A 19496-nucleotide genomic window follows, 5' to 3' on the forward strand; every position below is an offset into this window, starting at 1 on the left:
TAGGAATAAGAATCAACTTTTGCTATCAATATTGCTCATTTAGTGTATGAAGACCTGAGCAGATTTTTATATTAAATAAACCTTAAAATTAATACATATGAGGCTGTAATCACAAATAAAATTAATATACTGTGTCAACTACATCTGTAAATTCCTATTTTATTGGTATAACTTTTGATATAATGTATATGCACAACTCTATGTTTCATTTAGAGGTATCCAATTGTGGTTCTGAATCAAGCCTAGTCTCAAGCAACAGAATACTTAACAAACAGACTAACATTAAAACTGAATAAGCAAAAGCAACAAAACATTAGCAGTAAGGAGTGAAAGCATCGTAATAATAATTCTTTATTGTATGGCATTAAATGTAATGATAAATGAAATTATGTATTTCCAAGATAATACGATTCTGTGGAGTACTGTAGAAGCTATAGAACTCTGATCAAGAAGATAAAGAACTCTGTTAAAATCCTATATTGATGGTTAAGGTTTGGAAAATGACCTACAGTATCATAATATCAAACATGAATTGCTTTGACCGCTGTAATTTCATTTGTCATTTGTGTTACACAGGCAGTATAAGCTGGGGCAGCATGGTCCATGGATACATGCCCATCTAAGAAATAACCAGTAGCAGAGACAGGCTAGAATCCCTCTTGATGATTCTTGACTTTTCAGGCTACTAAACAAATAACCAATTGATACCATCAACTGGCCCAAACTGCCATTTATACCACAACTATATCATGGCCTCTCTTGAATTTATGCAGTTTTAATACATACAGTATGCCAATCTTTGACCACTCCAAACTAAAGAATCCCAAGAAATCATAAAGAAAGAAATTAAAAGTAGTTCAAGTAGGTATCTGTGTCAGCATGTATAGGCTGCAAAGGAACAAGTAAGGTTTCCATGCTGAAAACAGAAGAAAAGGAACACAATGGCTTTGGAGCCTTCTTTGGGTGTGAGAAAACAGAAATTAAAAAGTACTCTCCAAAAGTATTTGGGGAGTGATATCTGTACTGGGATTTTCAATAAGATCTCTAACAATAACCAGTTCTTATGGAAAAAAAACATGACTGAGGACTCCTAAACATGTGAATGATGACTGGTGTTCACTAACTGTATGATCTGTTAAATAATTTAGTGCAGTTGAATTAATTTAGGTGTGTCATGAATTGAAGATTGAAGGTTGTATACTTCAGTATAATTTATCTTTGGAATTTTCTTTGCAGTTTTTGCTGATGTATGCAAAGTAAAACCAATATAAAACATAAAAAATATTTTATACAGTATTTATATACAGTATATAAATATAGATTACAATATATAGTAAATACATATAAATATAAAAATAAAAAACAAGTTATTGTGTAATAACTGCACACCAATTATTACAAAATAATGTTTAATAAAGGAGACTATTCAGCAAATCTTTCCTGTATCAAAAAATAAAACTACACATTAAAAATGTTTCTTTATGTTACAAAGTGCCTGAAGGTCATAGAGAAATCATACTTACTATTGTAATACCACCATTCATTCCTTATACTGTACCAGTTAAGGTGGTCCAAAAGTATACAGAAAAACAACAGATCTCATTTTTAGGTTTCCTCACAACAAGTATTGACTGAGTACTAGCAAGTACATCTTGACAACTGTGTATTGATCAAATCAAACAGAGAATCCAACTAATTAAACTATATAAACTTAAAATAGTATTGTTTTGTTACAGTACCTTTTTGGTGCAGTATTAATAGGCATATAATAACTGAAACTTCATTTCAATATCTTTAAGTAAACATGAACACAGTAACAGAAAAAAAATAATTTACTGGTGACCAAATGACAGCTGAACTGCCATTCATAACCTCAACTGGTTAAATCTGCAAATTGAATAATATTAAGAAAAACATGAATGGATATTAAATTACATGTTTCCCTGTGGGAAAAGCCTGGTGCCTCTGGATATTTCTTTTACATCTTTAAAATGAAAGCTGTTTGTGTTTTAGAAATGTTTACGAGGCTCTGTCTGATGTAATGTGATTTCTCAGTTTAAATGCACTTCACTCATCTGTGGAGCGATTGGAATGGAAGCTATTGATCCACAAACAATTTAGCTGTCGGGTGCAAGACAGGAGGAACAGGATGCTCTAAATGCATAAAGCTTCCTGAAAGCTCAGCTATTCTTTTAATTTGGATTTCCTCCATGTTTCAAAAAGCCTTAGGATGTGACCTGCACGGCCATTACACTCATCCTGTCTATGCATTTTTAAACCCTCAAAGGGTGACTGGCAGTATGCTTTTAAAAAGGACACAGGGTCATCAATGCAATGTCACAGTCATGTCTTACTCATTCTCAATAATCTAATCACAAAGCAATGTATTCTAAGATGCTAGTTTGGATAAATTAAGAAATTGATATATTCTATATTAATTTGTGTGCTATCAGAAATATCTGAAATATCATTCAAAGATATAAATAAAAAGTGCTTTGTCATTGCTACCTGCTCTAGCAGTGAAATCTGGCAGAACATAAACCTTGTTATATGGCTATAAGAATTATATTACTTATCTGTGGTATTAAGGTGTCAATGGGCAAACATTCAGCTGTATTTGGCATGTTTCATGTTTTGGATATAGTTGCTATCAATGATCATCTTAGATTTATGTTTCAGCTTTAAAAATGCTTCAGTTAGAAGTTAACAATAAGCAGACATACTGTACTGTTTTTGAGTTATTTTTACATTTTAAACAAAATGTTTCTGCCTCTTATTGGTCTGGAGTGGAAATGATTTATCTGGAGCTGAATTTAGGACTGGTTTATGAGTGATTTAATTAAAACACATTTTAATGAAAAGTTATCATTTTTCAAGTTTTCATTTAATTGAAACATCATTATTTCATTCCATTAATATTTTAGGTATATTTATATAGGTATAGATTTACTGTACATTGTAGATTTAAATCTAAACTTTTGTGTGTACATGGAAATAGTGTATCATTTTCACTTTATATTTTCAGATTATTAAAGGTGCTATACCAGATAGTGTACTCTAAAAATTGAGTTGACAAGAAATTAAGAAGTAAGGAAAGGTTTATTTACATTTCATTAAATATCCTTTATTGTTTTTTTGTAACACACTTAAAATGATGGTGAGGTGGATTTTTGTAATTTAATTACATTACTGAGCTATTTAACTTCTCCTGTCAAGTATACAATCAGAAACAAAGAAGAAGAAATGTTGCAAACAAGAGGAGGCCATTCAGCCCGTCCAGCTTGTTAGTAGTTAGCTGACCCAAGGAACTCACACAGCTGTTTCTTGAAAGAATCCACAGAAACACATCTACTGCATCTGCAACGGTTTTAAATCTTGTGATTAACAGGTGGTGTGTCTAAGTTTTGTTTTACTCCAGGGTTGCATTGCATGTACAGTATCTATTGTTGTAATCTCTTCAATATTTCAGATGCATTATATTTTATGCACTGAGAAAATATCCTTTTGATTTTCTGTAAACAGCTGTAAATAGTGAGTTATATAAATACTAGCAGGCTTCCCCCTGGCCTGAATGGTATCTTCAGGACCCTGTATACTGTATGCTGCACAAAGTTACAGTCAAATAGTGGGGGGAAATGCTGGGACCGCATATCTGATGACATTGCCAGGTTGCAGGTGTAGATCCTTGCCCATTAGTCTTCTTTCCACTTCCTTCACTAAGGTTTTTATCTGCTTCTTGGTGAATTTCTTCCTTTCAAAAGAGAAGCCCATGTCCTCACTAGAGGTGTGATCCTGCATCAGATTTTCAAATGATCCTGATTCAGGATTTGCTTTCTGACTCCTGCTGAGATACTAACGAACCTACCAGCACAGCAGGAATAGGGAGCCTACTGGTTCTGTGGCCTTAGGATCACTCTCCTCCTCCAGCCAGCACTCCGGGAAGCATGGTGTCTTATTCTGGCCATGGGGTTCACTCTCCCTGTTCAACCTGTTAGACAGCATTTCTGACTCTTTTATGGCCTAAAGCCAGACGCCTTTGATCCAGGGCACTGGGTTTGCTGGCTTATCCATGTGATCTCCCCTGTTGACCAATGGGTTTTGCCGTTTTGTAGCTCATATCCTTCCTTGGACCATGGTGCTGGGAACCATGCTTCTCTATGGCTGACACATGCTTTCGGGATGGCCAGTGAACTAGACATCCACCAAACTCATGCTCCAACGTGGGCTGGTACACTGGCAAACCTGCTGTTTTTCAATGGCTTCCATACCAGTTCACCTCGAGAGGGCTTTACACACTGTCTCTCCTCTTCCTGCATTCCCTGCATTCCCAACCCAGGTGGTGGACCTGATTTTACTCATTGCTGCTACAGTTTAAGATCAGCTGTGTGTATGTGGTCCTGCATCCTCCTGCTGCCATACTAATTCAGCTCCTCACCCCTCTTCTCTGCTTCGGCATCTTTCTCCTCCAGGTGCTAGTTCAGTCCATGTTTGCTACAGGACTCACGGTTGTTAGAACACAAATAAATGTATAAACTTTATGTTAAGGAGATTACTCAAATTACGCTTAAGATTAAAGAACACCAAAGGCAGACACATAAACCCAGACCAATTATTATTAAAACAACCATTGGCCTTGAAATGTATGTATTGCAGTTTTATACTTACAGTATATACCTCTATTCACACAAAGAATACAGTTCAAATAACATAGCGATAATATAGCAGCCTGGGCCAAATTAAAGGTTAAAAAACAAATAAGAAAACTTGCTCCGAATGAGAGAATTGTTCAACTTGTTTTTTTTTAAAGTAAGGGTTATGCTACATTACTGCTGAAGCAACAAAAGAAAAAGTTTAATCTTTGTGTACAACATTCTAATAAGTAAACATGCTTTTATGAAAGAGGTCACATAGACAACTGACATCACCATATCTTATCTTGGGAAAACGCCTACTGGAGATCAAAGATGCAAAATGGCATTTAACAAAAGAAATGGGACCTCAATAACCGTGGGCGCAGAACTTCCAACAACACTAGTAATTCAACACCATGTTTCTTTTTCAGGATTGCCCACTCTAAAATATAAATGCTTCCCATACAAACTTAACCCATTCATTACAATATTTAGCTTTATTTATTATTGCATTGACTGTACATTTAGATTATATTCAGGGTGGTATAATGTGGTATAACAATAGTAAAGAACTAACAAATATTTCTAACAAAATTCTTGGAAATAATCCTTATTAAAAATGTTAATTCAGTCAGATTTTTTAATGTTTTGGTTTGTAATCCAGTAACTGTCAGATGACTTAGAATCTTACTGTTATGCCACGCCCCCGGAGGACTCGTCATTCCACCTCGCATTCCAGCACGGTTCCCAATTAGCCCTTTTCCCCAGCCTATTTAATGTTGCTTCACACTCTCTCCTGTGCTCAGTATTAGGTTTTTCTTGGTTATAGCTACCTGGATTTCTCGCAATTTATTACTTCTTGGTTTTTGGCTTCCTGACCCTGGTTTGTTCTCTGACTACGTCTCCTGGTTTTGTTTTGGTACTTTGGTTATCGTTGTGGCTTCGACTCTCGGCTTCCTCACGGCTTACGGCTCCGCTTCTGATTTTGTACTTTTGCACCGGTTTGTTTACCTTCAGCTTTCGGACCTTGGACTGTTACATCGACTGCGCCTCTGGAGTTTGTCCTGGTTTTTCTGCATAGGGTCCTCATTAATATTCCCTGACACTTACTTTGTCTTGTATTTTCATTACAATAAATACTGAGGGTCATATAAACTTGGAGATTATTAAATGTTCAATATAAACCTTGAATCAGTAGCACACCACTTTGTTTCTTCAAAGCAGCCTTAGATGTCCAATGGTAAACAGGTGTCAGAATGATGACTGCTAACCACCATATGGAAGAGAGGGTACTTGATGATATATTGCTTTGCAACTTACACAGAGTTATGTCATTTCTCTTTCTTGTGCTTCCATGCTACTGACTCATTCTGTTTTTTCTTCAAAATAACTCAGACACATTGCAAGTATGTTTTATTTGATAACATAATATGTTAAATAGCCACATTAACATAATGAAGTACACCTCTTCATGCTAATGAGGCAAAATTACCTGCAGTAATGTGAATGTTTCTCAGCTCAAATGTTTCGAGCTGTTTACTATATTTAGGCATCTGAAGTTTTAAAGTAATTTTTTTTATTAAACAGTAAATATATACAGAAACAGACCTCTCTATCTTTAATAACAGAGTTCCTAGTATTGATATATCTGTTTTTTTTTCTGCAAGCCTGATTTATAAAGACCCTAAAAGATTTTAACTCTTGTCAGTGTATATCCAACCCCTACTGTAGTACTGTGGAGCCAGTTCATCAACAGCTTATAGCACCAACAAGCAGAGCTTGCAACTAAACTCAGTTACATCCGAGATCCTTAAAGTATATAGTCTCAAATGCTGGAGGATTTCACAAGTGGCATGTTGTCTGTATACTAAATCATCCCTATCATTTACTTTTCTTTTCAAGAGAACAGGCAGACTCCACAAAGTGATCCAACACCACTCTCTCTACCACTACCATTTCTTCGCCAGATGTACAAGGTCAAACATTTGAGATCTAGTGGGCTTGTCCATTTGATACCTGCAGTTATGGAACCGGACCGCTTTTATCGCCGTTGTTACCCCTAATCTTGCCAAGATCTCCTTTTTTAGAGTTTCATAGTTCTCAGCATCCTCTTCTTTTAAATCATAATAGGCTTTTTGGGCTTCCCCAATTAAATAAGGTGCCCATTGCTCTCTGGGCCATGCATTCCTGTCAGCTGTTCTTTCAAACGTTATTAAATATGCTTCCACATCATCTAGCTCTGTCATCTTTTGAAGCCCAACTTCTTCTATCTTACCAGGATCTCTCCCTGTTACTGAGGACCGTATAATTTCCTCTCCTAATCTTTGCAATTCCTCTCTCACCAAATTATGTTCCTCTATAATTCATTGATTAGTCTCAGTTTGAATGTTATTAGCCTCCTGCTGTGCCTGTATAGCTTCTTGTTGTCCTTTTAAAGCCTGGAACTGGGTTAGGGTGGCTTGTGATAATTGTTGTATCAAGTGCTCCATTTTTCTTAGCGAGAGCTCACACACAAACCGAGAGAAAAAAAAATCAACCTTTTAGTTTTATTTCCACAATTCTCAATCCCGATCAGTGGTTGCCTGCATCCTCCACCAATTTTGTTGTCTCCGGGGGAAAGGTTTATGTAACGGAGACCAAAGTACTCACACCACACTTCTCTTCTTTAATTTCCGTGGAGTTTTTCTCCGTTTCTCCAGTCCGTTCATCTTCCAAGCCCGTCCGCAATCAATTCTCTCAATCCTTATTCAATCTGAGTTCCAAAATCCGTAAAGTACCACAAATCCGTGTCGTATCCAAATCACCAACCGTAAACCGTAATCCTTTATTTTTTCCGTTAATCCGTTATTCTTCAACCCGCACAAACACTAACCTGATTCCACTATCGCCTCCAAACTGCATTCACCTACTAGCTTCCGCGCTGGTTCACTGTTTCTGGGGCATATGTATTTTGTTTCCTGACGAGACTCACCTGTGTCTCATTGTTTTTCGGAATAAGCCCTTTCCATCTGCGGGTCAGCTGGTTTCTCTTGGCAGCCATCTTGCTCAGGTCTAGATGAGTATATTGAGCAGGTCGTTCCTGAAATACCTGTCCTGGATGACCCTTCCCCTGGTCATCTTAGTTATACAATGTTTATTAATTTTTCACACATTCTCCTAGCATGTAAACAAGATAGTGAAAGACAGACATTGTTATTGACTTCAGAGTTAAAATGTTTGATTGAAAAAAAGGGAACCAAGCTGGTGGGGGCCAGCAGTGTTTTTTTCTCATGACAAATTTACAGCTGTATTTGAAACTAAATGCTGTGTGACTAACAAGTGCATTGGCACCATCCATAATCTGATTGCCATTGGCATTTAGAAATTGCAACCAAACTCAAGCAGTAACAGAAAACTGCACATTTATCTGAATTATATCCTCTTGACTGATCTTCCTATACGATCTAGGGGAAAATAAGATTATATAGAAACTAAATGTGCAGAAGACACCACCAGATTTGTATTTTTTTTTCAAAATAACCCGCCACGCATCTACCTTCCCAAAGATGTTTTGTATTTATTTTCTTTAAAAAAAGAAAAAAGGGGTGGTGGAGGCCGGGGGTTTGGATGGGCATCTATCCAAGCATGGACAGGGTTACGTTATTATATGCAGGTAATCAGCAGCAGCATGAGGAATTGAAATGAAGAGTGGAAAAACATTCTAATGCTTACTGTACAGGACTGATAAGAGAATTCCCTGGGGCTCAACCTCCACTCCATCTGAATAACCCTCTGAAGCTACTGAGAGGATGATACAAAGCTTGAGGAAAACAAGATATTCAGCAGGAGATGTTTTACTCCAGCAAACACAGAAGAACAATAGGTAGAAACTATCACAACTCATGATTCCTGTTTGCAATTTACAGGTTCTAAAATAACAAACTTGTTTTACAGATAATATTTCAAAATATAATGAACATATACAGTACCAATATTATCAAAGATACCAATCTGGAGTAATCCTGACATTATGGAAAAAAAAAACATGATTATGTCTATACAAAATACAACAGATACATTTGTTAAACACATACAGTAATCACATAAAGATTTCACATCTGCACTTTTTATTCTTGTTCTTTTTGCACATGAAAAAGAAACAAGACTAATAATAAAGAGCTCTATCAGGTATAAGGAGATAAAGGAGACTGGCTAACATGTTATAAAGAATAAGTGCCTTTATAATTAAAAATATAATTGAATAAAAATAAAACTAGTAAACAAGATGGAATTAAAAACAAGCCAACAAGCAATTAAAAAATTGTTTTTATTTATTGCACCTTCAATAAAATGAGCCACAGAGTTTGATACAACTCTCTTTCCAAAGCACAATTCATATTCTTCATAATGGTCATAAAGTGACTAGAATTTCCAAATACCCTCATCTCACTAGCTTTAAAAGGAATCAAACTCGATCTGGGAAAATACAATGAAAGCTTCAAAGATGTGGTGTGCACGAGTGAATTTGTTATTTCATTTTCAGTTGGCTTGAGGACTGAAACGTCTATAAATGTTTCACTATCACAGCTTGTCCAGATTTATATCTTTTTCACCTCATGTCCTCAGAAAAATGGCCTTAATTAAAGAAAAAGGTGCTGCTACAAGGCCCTCAATTCCAATTACTTGAGAAGTATAATATAATGCCAAATTATGTGACCATGGGTAAGCAAGCATTACACAGGGAAGGAAAATCTTATAATCGCTAGTTTGAAACGCCAGTCATAATTAACAGTCTTCATTATCAAATGCAAATAAGTTTACTTTTTCCAAACCAGCTGATCCTTTGTCTACTGCCAAAAGCTCTATTTCTAACAAGTATTGAGACAAATATTATGTATGCATTAAAAAGATAATACTAAAATTCCACCTATTATAAATTAAAGCAAGACAATAATAACAATAAATATGAAGGTCTGCATTTACATGTCATAATCTCTGTTCATTTTATTCATGTAATTTCAACTTGTGAATCCAAAACCCCTGTCTGTTTCAATGTTTTTACATCTTAGTTTCATTTTGTTGCTTTCTATGCAGCATTAAAAATATAGATATACAATCCAACACTTTGTGCTTTATGTCTCAGCATTTTAAAATATAAACTATAGCTAAACATTGCACATCGCTATATTTATCAATTTACTAGAAGGCTGTTACTGTATTTTACATTTATTTCTCGAAAGATGCCTAATTCACATACACACATACTGTATAATTTCACATATTGCTGTAGTTCCAGCAGGTGGGTGTGTGCATTTGGGAATCCTGTATAACACTGAGAAAATCGAAGTCAGAGTGCATAGATGGAACAAAAAAGCTTCTAAAGATCTAGACTATTGGCAAAAAAAAACCTACTGTCCTGAACCAGTTCATTTGGAACACACTCTTCATAATCCATATTCACCCCCCTCAACCAATTTGTTTAATTTATTGTGATTGCCAAATTGTTTTACATTAAAAAAAACATTATTATATCCTTAAACACATACACACATTTTTACTGTTTTCATCTGAACTCATTATGTGGTTTGATCTAAAATCACTGATAACTTTCTCATAATTTGGATCATGATAAGCAGAAGAAAGACTCTGAATGGCTTTAACCCTTGTTCAGACTTTACAGGCGCCAATTCAGGCCTTTGACCCCACCATACCTCTGTCTACACACAGACACTTGCCAAGCAATATTTTTCAGCACCTTATAAACAATAAAAATGAATAGGAAACCTTTTTAGTGCAACACTGGTGATCAACAAACACAAAATCATTATGATGAAAATGTGGATTTATCTTTGAAAGTGCTTATTATGTAAGAGAGGTTAAATGACATCAACAGAGGCAGAAGAGTGATATTGTAGTTAGCACTTGGTTCCTGTATTCAATTCTAGATTGGGGCACCTTGTACATGCCCCCAAGAGAGGTACTGTATAGCAGATCTCTGTGAGGAAGGTACAGAATTAAATGTCTTTCACGACATGCCTTAAATCTCAGAACTTAATTAATTTTTATGTAGGGTAGAAAATATGGATACAAAAAGAAGCTTCCCATCTAATTGGCATTTCCAAATGTTTTCAAGCACATTAAGCTGAAAAAAAATTGAAAATTATTTTTAATTTGCTTAAAAATACTCTCAGTATGGCATCTTGTAACAATTTCAACCCAGGCTAATTTAAGCCCTATACATAAAAAAATAACATATGACATTAATATACATTTTTAATGTAATATCATCTTTTCAGGGTATCTTCTTAGTATTGTTTTTAGAAAACAGCAGAATTAAAAGCACAGCTTTTAAATAATTGCTGAAGTATCACTAATTTAGAACATTTAAATCAATCACATATTCTGATTTCTTTACCAAAATGTCCAACTCTTTAACATATACTTTATGTTGTTATTGAATTGTTATTGTTATTGAATTTGTATAGTTGGTCGTATCGAATCATCACAGTAAACAAGGTGGATTTTGCAAGTGCAAATTCAAAAATCTTCCTAAGGTTTATACATAAGTAGAATGACTTTGTGACCCCCCCCTCCAAATCACAGAGACTGGCAAATTCAATCATCTAAAAAATAAATCAGCAGAGTTAAGAATTAATTTCTACTTCTGAATCCGTATCTGCAGCATTCTGATATCATTCACTTCATAATAAGGGTATCAAAATGGCAGCCGTTCTTGACAATAATCTCTCTAGATGGATTAGTTGGTTCAGTGAAATCACTGACTGCTGCTTTCTACTAATGTATGAAACAAAGTATATTTTAAAAGTGCATTTACATTAAACTTCTATCTGAACACAGAACTGTATTGAGGTACCACGAGAGAATTATCACTTTCTTTACAACGGTTGAATGCATGTAACTGTCTTTGTACATTTAACCATCAGTAATTCTACTGAGTATTCTTTCTTACACAGTACAATCTGCATTGACTTCTTGTGCTGCCTTTACATTACCTTTTTGCGCCGAATTAACATACCAGTGCATTAAAAGCAATTAAGAAATGAATAATAAAAGCCCCATATTTCTGCCCAGTTCTGAAACTCCCTTTATTCCGTACTATAAACTCATATTTTAAATCTAAATCCAATGTTACAAATTTAAAATAACACACATTATACAAACATAAATTTAAAATCCTATAGATTTTTTTCTCTTCAGAATCTTAATTAACGATTACTGTTAATATGAGTGCTGAAATATTTATATACCATAATGTTCTCTTACGTCTTAAAACTGTAGTCATCTTATTAATAAATTAATTTGAAATTCTATCTCCTCTGTAATAACAAAAATTGATTCTCATCTGTATAAAAGATTTTCAGATTTTACCTTTTGTTATATTCACCGCATTGACACAGCAAGAAGCAACATGCAGTGTCATTAACAACTGCCACTAGTATCAAAAAAAGTGAAATATGTGGACATTGCCGTGACAATGAATAGGGCTGAAGGGAAGTAGGACAAGCACCTGGCAAAATAAATAAAACTGACATTTTGGCCAGATTGAGAACTCACGTTGCCGATACACACAACAATATGTCAAATAAGAGACTGAAATGCTTATGAACCAAAACATAACCCTCTTTTGTCAAAGCAAGACTTTCTGAGATGATGCTCATAATTTTAGTAGTTTTTTTTCAAGCAGATGGTACACAAAATCTTCTGCCATGCATGCCCTAAAAGCATTAGAATATGCAATACAGTCCATCACTTTCTACTACAAAACTAATGAAATAAAGTCAGAAAACAATGGCAAATGCATTCTATATTTTATTATTAGTCCTAATCCCAAAACAAACAGCAGACAGAATAATATAAAGTGACATCTATAGTTCACAATGAATCTTTCCAAGTGTTAATAATACAATAAGACCACAAGAATACAATTTCGTCCCTAATGACTGAGAAGGGCACAACAACATAATCTGTACCTTCTAAAAGTGGAAATACACATTATCGGCTGTATACAATAATTAGTTTTGTAAGTTAGTCTAACAGTAGTGAACTGAGTCAGCACTATTGAATGAATCTCCATTCATTTCCTAACCTTAATGAAATGCACAAAAGCATGAGTGATGAAAAAACTGGCTGTCATATTTGATGATTTAGATATTTCAGTGGCCATTTACCCTAAAAACAACACCTGAGCAACAAGAGGCACCTATCAGCAAAATGGTCCGAACTTTTACCACTTCAAAATAAAGTGGTTCAACACTACTTATACAGTATGTTTAATTGAACAAAGAGGGTAGAACTGAATTAATGTTATTAAAAATAAAATATTTAAGAATTGTATGTATCAGTCATGTTTTGTATGAGTACTGATTATTAGAGTTCACAGTGAAAAAAACAGTTTAGACTTTACTATCTCAATAATTTAATCAGGAAATATTTGGGTAATTGCAAATCCTGCTTAATTCAACAATGAGAATTTAGTGAACGTAGACAAGCGAACTAAAAATATCTCAAAATCCCCAAATAAGAAGAAACTCACCCCATCGACCACTAAATTAATGATAAATTTAACAATTCATGCAATGGAATTGTGCCTTAAATTCCAAAGAACTGCAAAGTGTTCCACTGCAGCAGCCATTAGGCACCAACAGACTCATTACACAGCAGATTATTTAGTAAACTGAAAAATCACTTCCTAAACTTAACGGAATTTAACTAAAGGGGAAATTTAGGAAGGCCAGGCTGCTCAAGTCCAAAGTAGAATTTACACAGGACATTGGAGTTAAAGCCTCTTACAGACAGTACCATAGATCTTTAACCTATTGTACTGTGGTGCGGTGGCACTGTGGCTAAGGATCTGTGCCTGTGGCCTGTGGTTCATATCCCGTGGCTGGTAGAGGAATCCTACTCTGTTGGGCCCCTGATCAAGGCCTTTAACCCCAACTGCTCCAGAGGTGCTGTATAAATGGCTGACCCTGTGCTCTGACCCCAAGCTTCTCTCTCAGTCTGTGTGTCTCATGGAAAACAAGTTGGGGTATGCGAAAAGACAAATTCCTAATACAAGAAGCATTTTGTATAAACAACTCATCCAAATGGTGACACTTTCTACAGCAGTGTCCCTTTTCACCATACTGGGACATTGCTTTGGAAATTCTGGTACAGATGTAGTGTCACCTAGTGGTCTGTCAAAACTAATTACAGCAGCGATCTGATTTTCCTTAAACGCCTCCTATCATACTACTGACCATGCCCAATCTTGCTTAACTTATGAAATCTGATGAGATCAGGCCACAGAGTGTATGTGTGAGACACCAAAGTGTGAGAGCTTCCAGAGAATTGTTAGCCCTCCTGAGCTTACAATTCTCCACATTATATTGTTTGGTGGAAAATGAGAAATTACTTCACCATTTAAACTGCAGTGGATTTTTGGTTGGCTAGCCTGAAAGAGAAGTTAGCCAGGACCTTGGAGTTGGCTCCCCTATTCTTTGAAATAACATCATGGGATCCAGTGACTACAGGTAATCAGGACCTTTATTTATCATCTCATCTGACAGGCAGTATATCACAGAACACTGCCCCCTCTCACCATCTACAACTGGGCTTGCATTGTCTGGTGCAAGATAAGAGTGCAATCTACTGGACCACTGACACTACTTCCAGTAATTAACTGCAATGTATCTTTTTTTAACTTAATTTAAAGTTTACTTCTGATAACATTAGATCTAGTGGGCAAAATAATAATATATTGTATTTATAGTAATTTCCTGCTTTTACTGTAAAAACAATTCTGGATTTAAGCTGCTGTTCATTTTTTATAGCAGGCTGTATTTTATTCTTAGAATACACCTCAGTCTTGATGGGTGCAAAATCTCCGATTTAATACAGAACTAAACAATAGAAAACCCCTATTAGCACTGGAATAAAAAGCAAATAATACACTCCCTCATGATATATACTGTACATTAAATTTGCTGTCATTAATAAACTATTTTTAATAAATTAAATAAAACATTTTGATACATTTGAATAAAAATATTTTTACAAACTCGTTATAAACTTTTTTTTCATTTACAGTAACCTGTATTATGAGAGCTTTCTGTTGCTTTTTTCACTTAAAATTGTATTTGCCACATTAATAATTCTGGCACAACTACAAAAAATACATGCTGAAGCTGATTGCCAGGCAGTGGGCAGAGGAACTGAATCATCCTAGCCCACGCTGAAACGTGTATTATAGATCCTCTGGCATACCTCTCCATCAAATTCCACTCAAACAGCTCTCAGACATTTCAACTAGAATAGTTCTTAAGAGGTCTGCACAAATAATTTCAGATGGAAGAATTTCACATACATACTGTAGTACACAAATGATTTCATGACAAGATCCTATGATGCATGCACATAACGTATATTAATTCAGCTATCAGTCATCTTGTAGAGACACATAACACACAACAAAGTTTTAATGATCTTTTCAGTGCATTTTTGGGGCATCTGCTTGTTTTTGTTAGGACTTCTTATACAATGAATTATGTGACTTTTGTAGTTTTCTTACGGACATTCTCTTGGGTTTTCTTCTAACATACTGATCATACAGTAAACACCAAGGTTTTTCCAGTGCCTCTGTAATGCTGAACATTACGAAGTATATAGTAAGATGGTGATCAGTACACACTGTTGGAAAGGCCACTGTTAAAGCCTTGACCAAGGAGACTTATGTAATATTGATCTAATTCCCCATCCTCTCCTCACAGACAGAAGGGGACTGGGTTCAGGAACTTTTTATGTAATGACTAGGTAGGAATGGGAAGTAATAGGAAATTATAAATACATAAACATAAGGAATTAAATACCATAAAATTACAAATAGCAAAAATGCCCCCAAAGCCACATTGCCATTATATTGAAATACATATTTGGAAAATCTGTATTTGTATAATTTGTACTTCAAAAAGCTGCATAATGTCATATTTTAAAACAGACTCTTTTATGGTAAATCTGACACTATAGACACACTTAGCCAGTATACCATTTTAAAAAAGTCAATAAACTGAAGCCTACATTTCCCAAAATGATTTGTCCTTTTAAAAGTCATCCTTGTTACACCCAGAATTCGAAACCACTTAGAGTAACTACTTCTAAAACAAAAAGGATAACATTATAGATTTTCTCATTATTTATGTAAAGTCTCTTAATAAAGATTGATGTCCCATGTTCCAGTATGGAAACCCATGCAAGAAAGATAATTGGCATTAACAGTTCATCAAAGGTCCAAGTCTATAGGGTACTATGGACAATGAACTGTGTATAATGAACTATTACACAGACACTTGGCTTTAAGCTAATGTATTACCAAGCTTTTGCAATAGGCCTCATACTTCAAAATAATGACACTAGAAATTTTCTCAAAAATATCACAGAGAAAATATTGTACTGTAAATATAATTCAGTTCTTCAGATTAGTAAATAAAGGTCCTGGCAACACTCTTAGCTATCCTTTAGGCAAGTAATAAAACTAAAAACATCTAATTCTCAACTTAGCTTTGCATTGCACCAAAATTATTTTACAAAAAGGTCCTTCATGATAAAAATGTTCTTTTCCACTCAAATGTCACATTTTCTTCTATATTCATAAATCACTAGATTATCGAATAATCACAAATATAGCACTAGATGATTCCCTCCCACAGAAGCTCTTAAGTCAGTTACAAGATTGGACACAAGAGAATGTGAGCCTTCCTCCTTCCACTAAGGTATCTAATTTTCAGAATCTTAATGGTGAAGTTCTAATTTCTTGATTATAGTTATTTTGCAGTGAATAATCCTAGTAAATCCATGTTGTTTCTTCTAAAATTGCAATTTACCATCTTAGAAAGTTTTTTTTTTAAAAGATTAAACATTGATCTGAGGAAAAATCAAATGACACATGATCTTATATCAGTGTTGCACTCACAATTTGGCTGTTTCATGTCCATCCTTAAACCTTAGCACTGTTTTTCCTAAACTGAGTGCTTGCTGTTATTCATCTTATAAAGGAAAGTGCAAGCTTGTTAAAACACTTGTGACCCACTGCAGTTTGATTTCTGCACTAAAATATTCCTGTCCAGCAGGATGGTTTGTAGTTATGTTGATTCCTCACAGAGATCAGTGCACGTGAGCTGTCTTATCCATAGATTCCCCAAGAGTGCAAATAGAATAATCTATTATTTTTTAAAAGAAAATCTAATACTAGTACTCTCTGACATAGGGAAAATAACAAACCATACAACTGGTTTCCTAAAGCACATTTGGTAGTTTTGCAAGACCAAAAACATTCCTACAAGATGACAGAAGAAAGGACAAGAAAACCCTTTCAGTATACTCTGTCTCATTCCACACAACACAAACAGGGTGAAAGGGAGAGGAGCATATGGTTGGGTAACGAGATGGTGGAGATCAAACGCCTTCTGATGGCAGATACTGTCCTGGGGATACTACTTCATTTGGATTAGACCATTAAATCGAACATGCACATTCTCAAAAGGAAGAACCAGTGGAAATCCAAGTGAACAAAGGAAGAACATGCAAACTCTGCACAGGCACCCGAGACTCAAACAGGTCTCACAGCACTTACCAGCAGTGCTAGATTCCACAACACTGCTCCATCTCCAGAAGCATTACAAAGGTCTTAATTCAGATGTGGTCTCTCTTTCACAACAGCACACCCTAATTAGATGGAGTCCAATGAGATGGAAAACATGGGTTTATTGTACAACCCAAATATTCACCGACATCTATTTCATTTGTAAAGCTAGGAAATATAATTTATGAAACCAAGATTTGTAGGAAAGCCTGGCCTAAACCTATGATGATTGGACAGAACCACACTAAACCATACTGAAGCCTCAGTTCACAAACTGAAGCTACAGTACAAAAATGAAAAGCTTAGAATGACTTAATAAATGTTATGAGGTGCAGCTCTGCTCAATAGTAAATAAAATATGCTTAATACTGTATATAGGCCATATAATTTGTATATCACAATACTTTTAGTTATTGAAAAAACCAGACCATTACATAAAATAGTTTTGCTTAACAATACAGGCATCCGACCCTTTATCATAGTATTTTATTTAGGATTATTATGTGGTCAGCAGATGCAAATCTTCTGCTATATTGTTTTGAAATATAGCAGGGGACAGTAATGTCAAGGAGAGTTTGCTTAGCATCCTAGTCAAAGCGCAGTGTGACAGTGCAAATGATGCTATCTGAGGACTCAAGAAATATGAAACACGAGATGAATTCGTACATTTAAAAGTGTGCAGGTCGCAATTATTTTAACAGCAACTGGTATAATTTTCTTCATTATACCAGGGCTGTAATCTAAATGCAGATGAATCCGTTGATATCTCACGGTTGAGAGGCTAGGAGAACCAAAAGCCTCCACCGCTTCCTAGACAGCCACGCCTTTGACAATCTACAGCCTTTACTACTTAACAGTAAGTCTGTCCTCTGCATCCTTTAGCACCAGAAACGGAGAAGACGGCAATTTAAAGCGTTTACAGTCCACTTGCATGCATCCTCGTACTCGACCTTTTTCTCTGAAACTGGCATTCACCATGACACTTAACAAATCACAGTAATCTCATTTAAAATCACATGACCATGAGATATTTAAGGTTTTATTCTAACATGCAGCTACAAATTTTGCGAAAAAAAGGTATTCATTGCATTTCGTTAGTATTTTGCAGGGGAAATGGAATAGGTTCTAGACTCACACAGCCTGTTTGTTTTCGCCGTTTTCCCCTTCTACACGATTACAATGAATCTTGGATAGGTGTAATTGTGGAAACTTGCTTCTTTTTTCAAATAAAAGAAGAGAAGCCTATCCAGCTGAAATGCAGATTTCTACAGCGGTAAAAGCAAAAAAGCAGAACTAGTGTTAGTGCATGCAAGGTGTATGTATGTAAAAAATCTCAACATATGCGCGCATATGTGTCTTGAGAGAAATGTTACGTCAGTACAATTTTACCTTAAACATATTAAACATTTTATTTTTTCCCAGTGCAAACGAGTCTATGAATGCCAAGTGAAAGGAGGTACGGACAGCTGTTGTAATGCACGGTCTGCATTGCGGTAACCCAACTGACAGGTTTATGCATTACATATTAATAAGGAGATTGACTGCCGCCGTGACAATAACAACCTGAGTTCAATTTTATTTTCATGTTTCCGTTTTCTTACCTGATCTTGTGGACCGTCTGTCCGTGAAATCTCTGCAAAACACACCTGGGTCAGCACCGCACCGCTAGACAAACAAGCCCGACAGACAGATTCTTCTATTGGATACTAGATGATGACAGACGCGGTGGTGGTGGTGGTGGAGCGGCGCTCATGTGGCTGCTATTGGACGAATGCGACGCCACTGAAACCGATTAGTATGAACACATCTGAGCAGAGATGCCAGTGATAGCTGCAGTAGGTCCGCAGTCAAACGTTTGAAGAGCTGAGTCAAAAATCGTGGCAGTCTTTTGCAGCTCTGTGTTGAAAGCATGAACGAAGACTGTAGGGACAGTTTAAAACAATTAAAAACAATTAACAGTGTCCCTGACATAATATACCTGAATTATTATTATTATTATTATTATTATTATTATTAGTGGTGGTGGTGGTGGTGCTGGAGTAGATTGTTGTTACATGGCCTTGCTAACAGACATGCAGACATATACTTACTGTTTGCTTATAAATGTCATAATCTCAAAGAACACCTTGAATGCAGCCTGATTAAGTGAGCAAACCTGAAGATTATTTTCACAGTCTGACACTAAGAATGGAAGTAACATTTGTTTAATTTCAAGTGCCTCTCACTGTATATACATCTATAATATATAA

The 19496-nt window shown here is 35.5% G+C and overlaps 1 protein-coding gene across 1 annotated transcript in view; it reads right to left on the reverse strand.

The window, feature by feature from the left end:
* Positions 1–19031, reverse strand: part of cntn1b (contactin 1b) — a 107512-nt gene extending 88481 nt beyond the window's left edge. Inside the window, exon 1 of the mRNA XM_088922559.1 lies at positions 18849–19031. The gene's annotated coding sequence lies outside the window, so the exon portion shown is untranslated. The remainder of the gene's footprint in view (positions 1–18848) is intronic.
* Between the last annotated feature and the right edge of the window lie 465 nt (positions 19032–19496).

This window comes from Atractosteus spatula, chromosome 8, assembly GCF_055471065.1.
Source record: "Atractosteus spatula isolate fAtrSpa1 chromosome 8, fAtrSpa1.hap1, whole genome shotgun sequence".
In the NCBI taxonomy this organism is placed as follows: Eukaryota; Metazoa; Chordata; class Actinopteri; order Semionotiformes; family Lepisosteidae; genus Atractosteus; species Atractosteus spatula.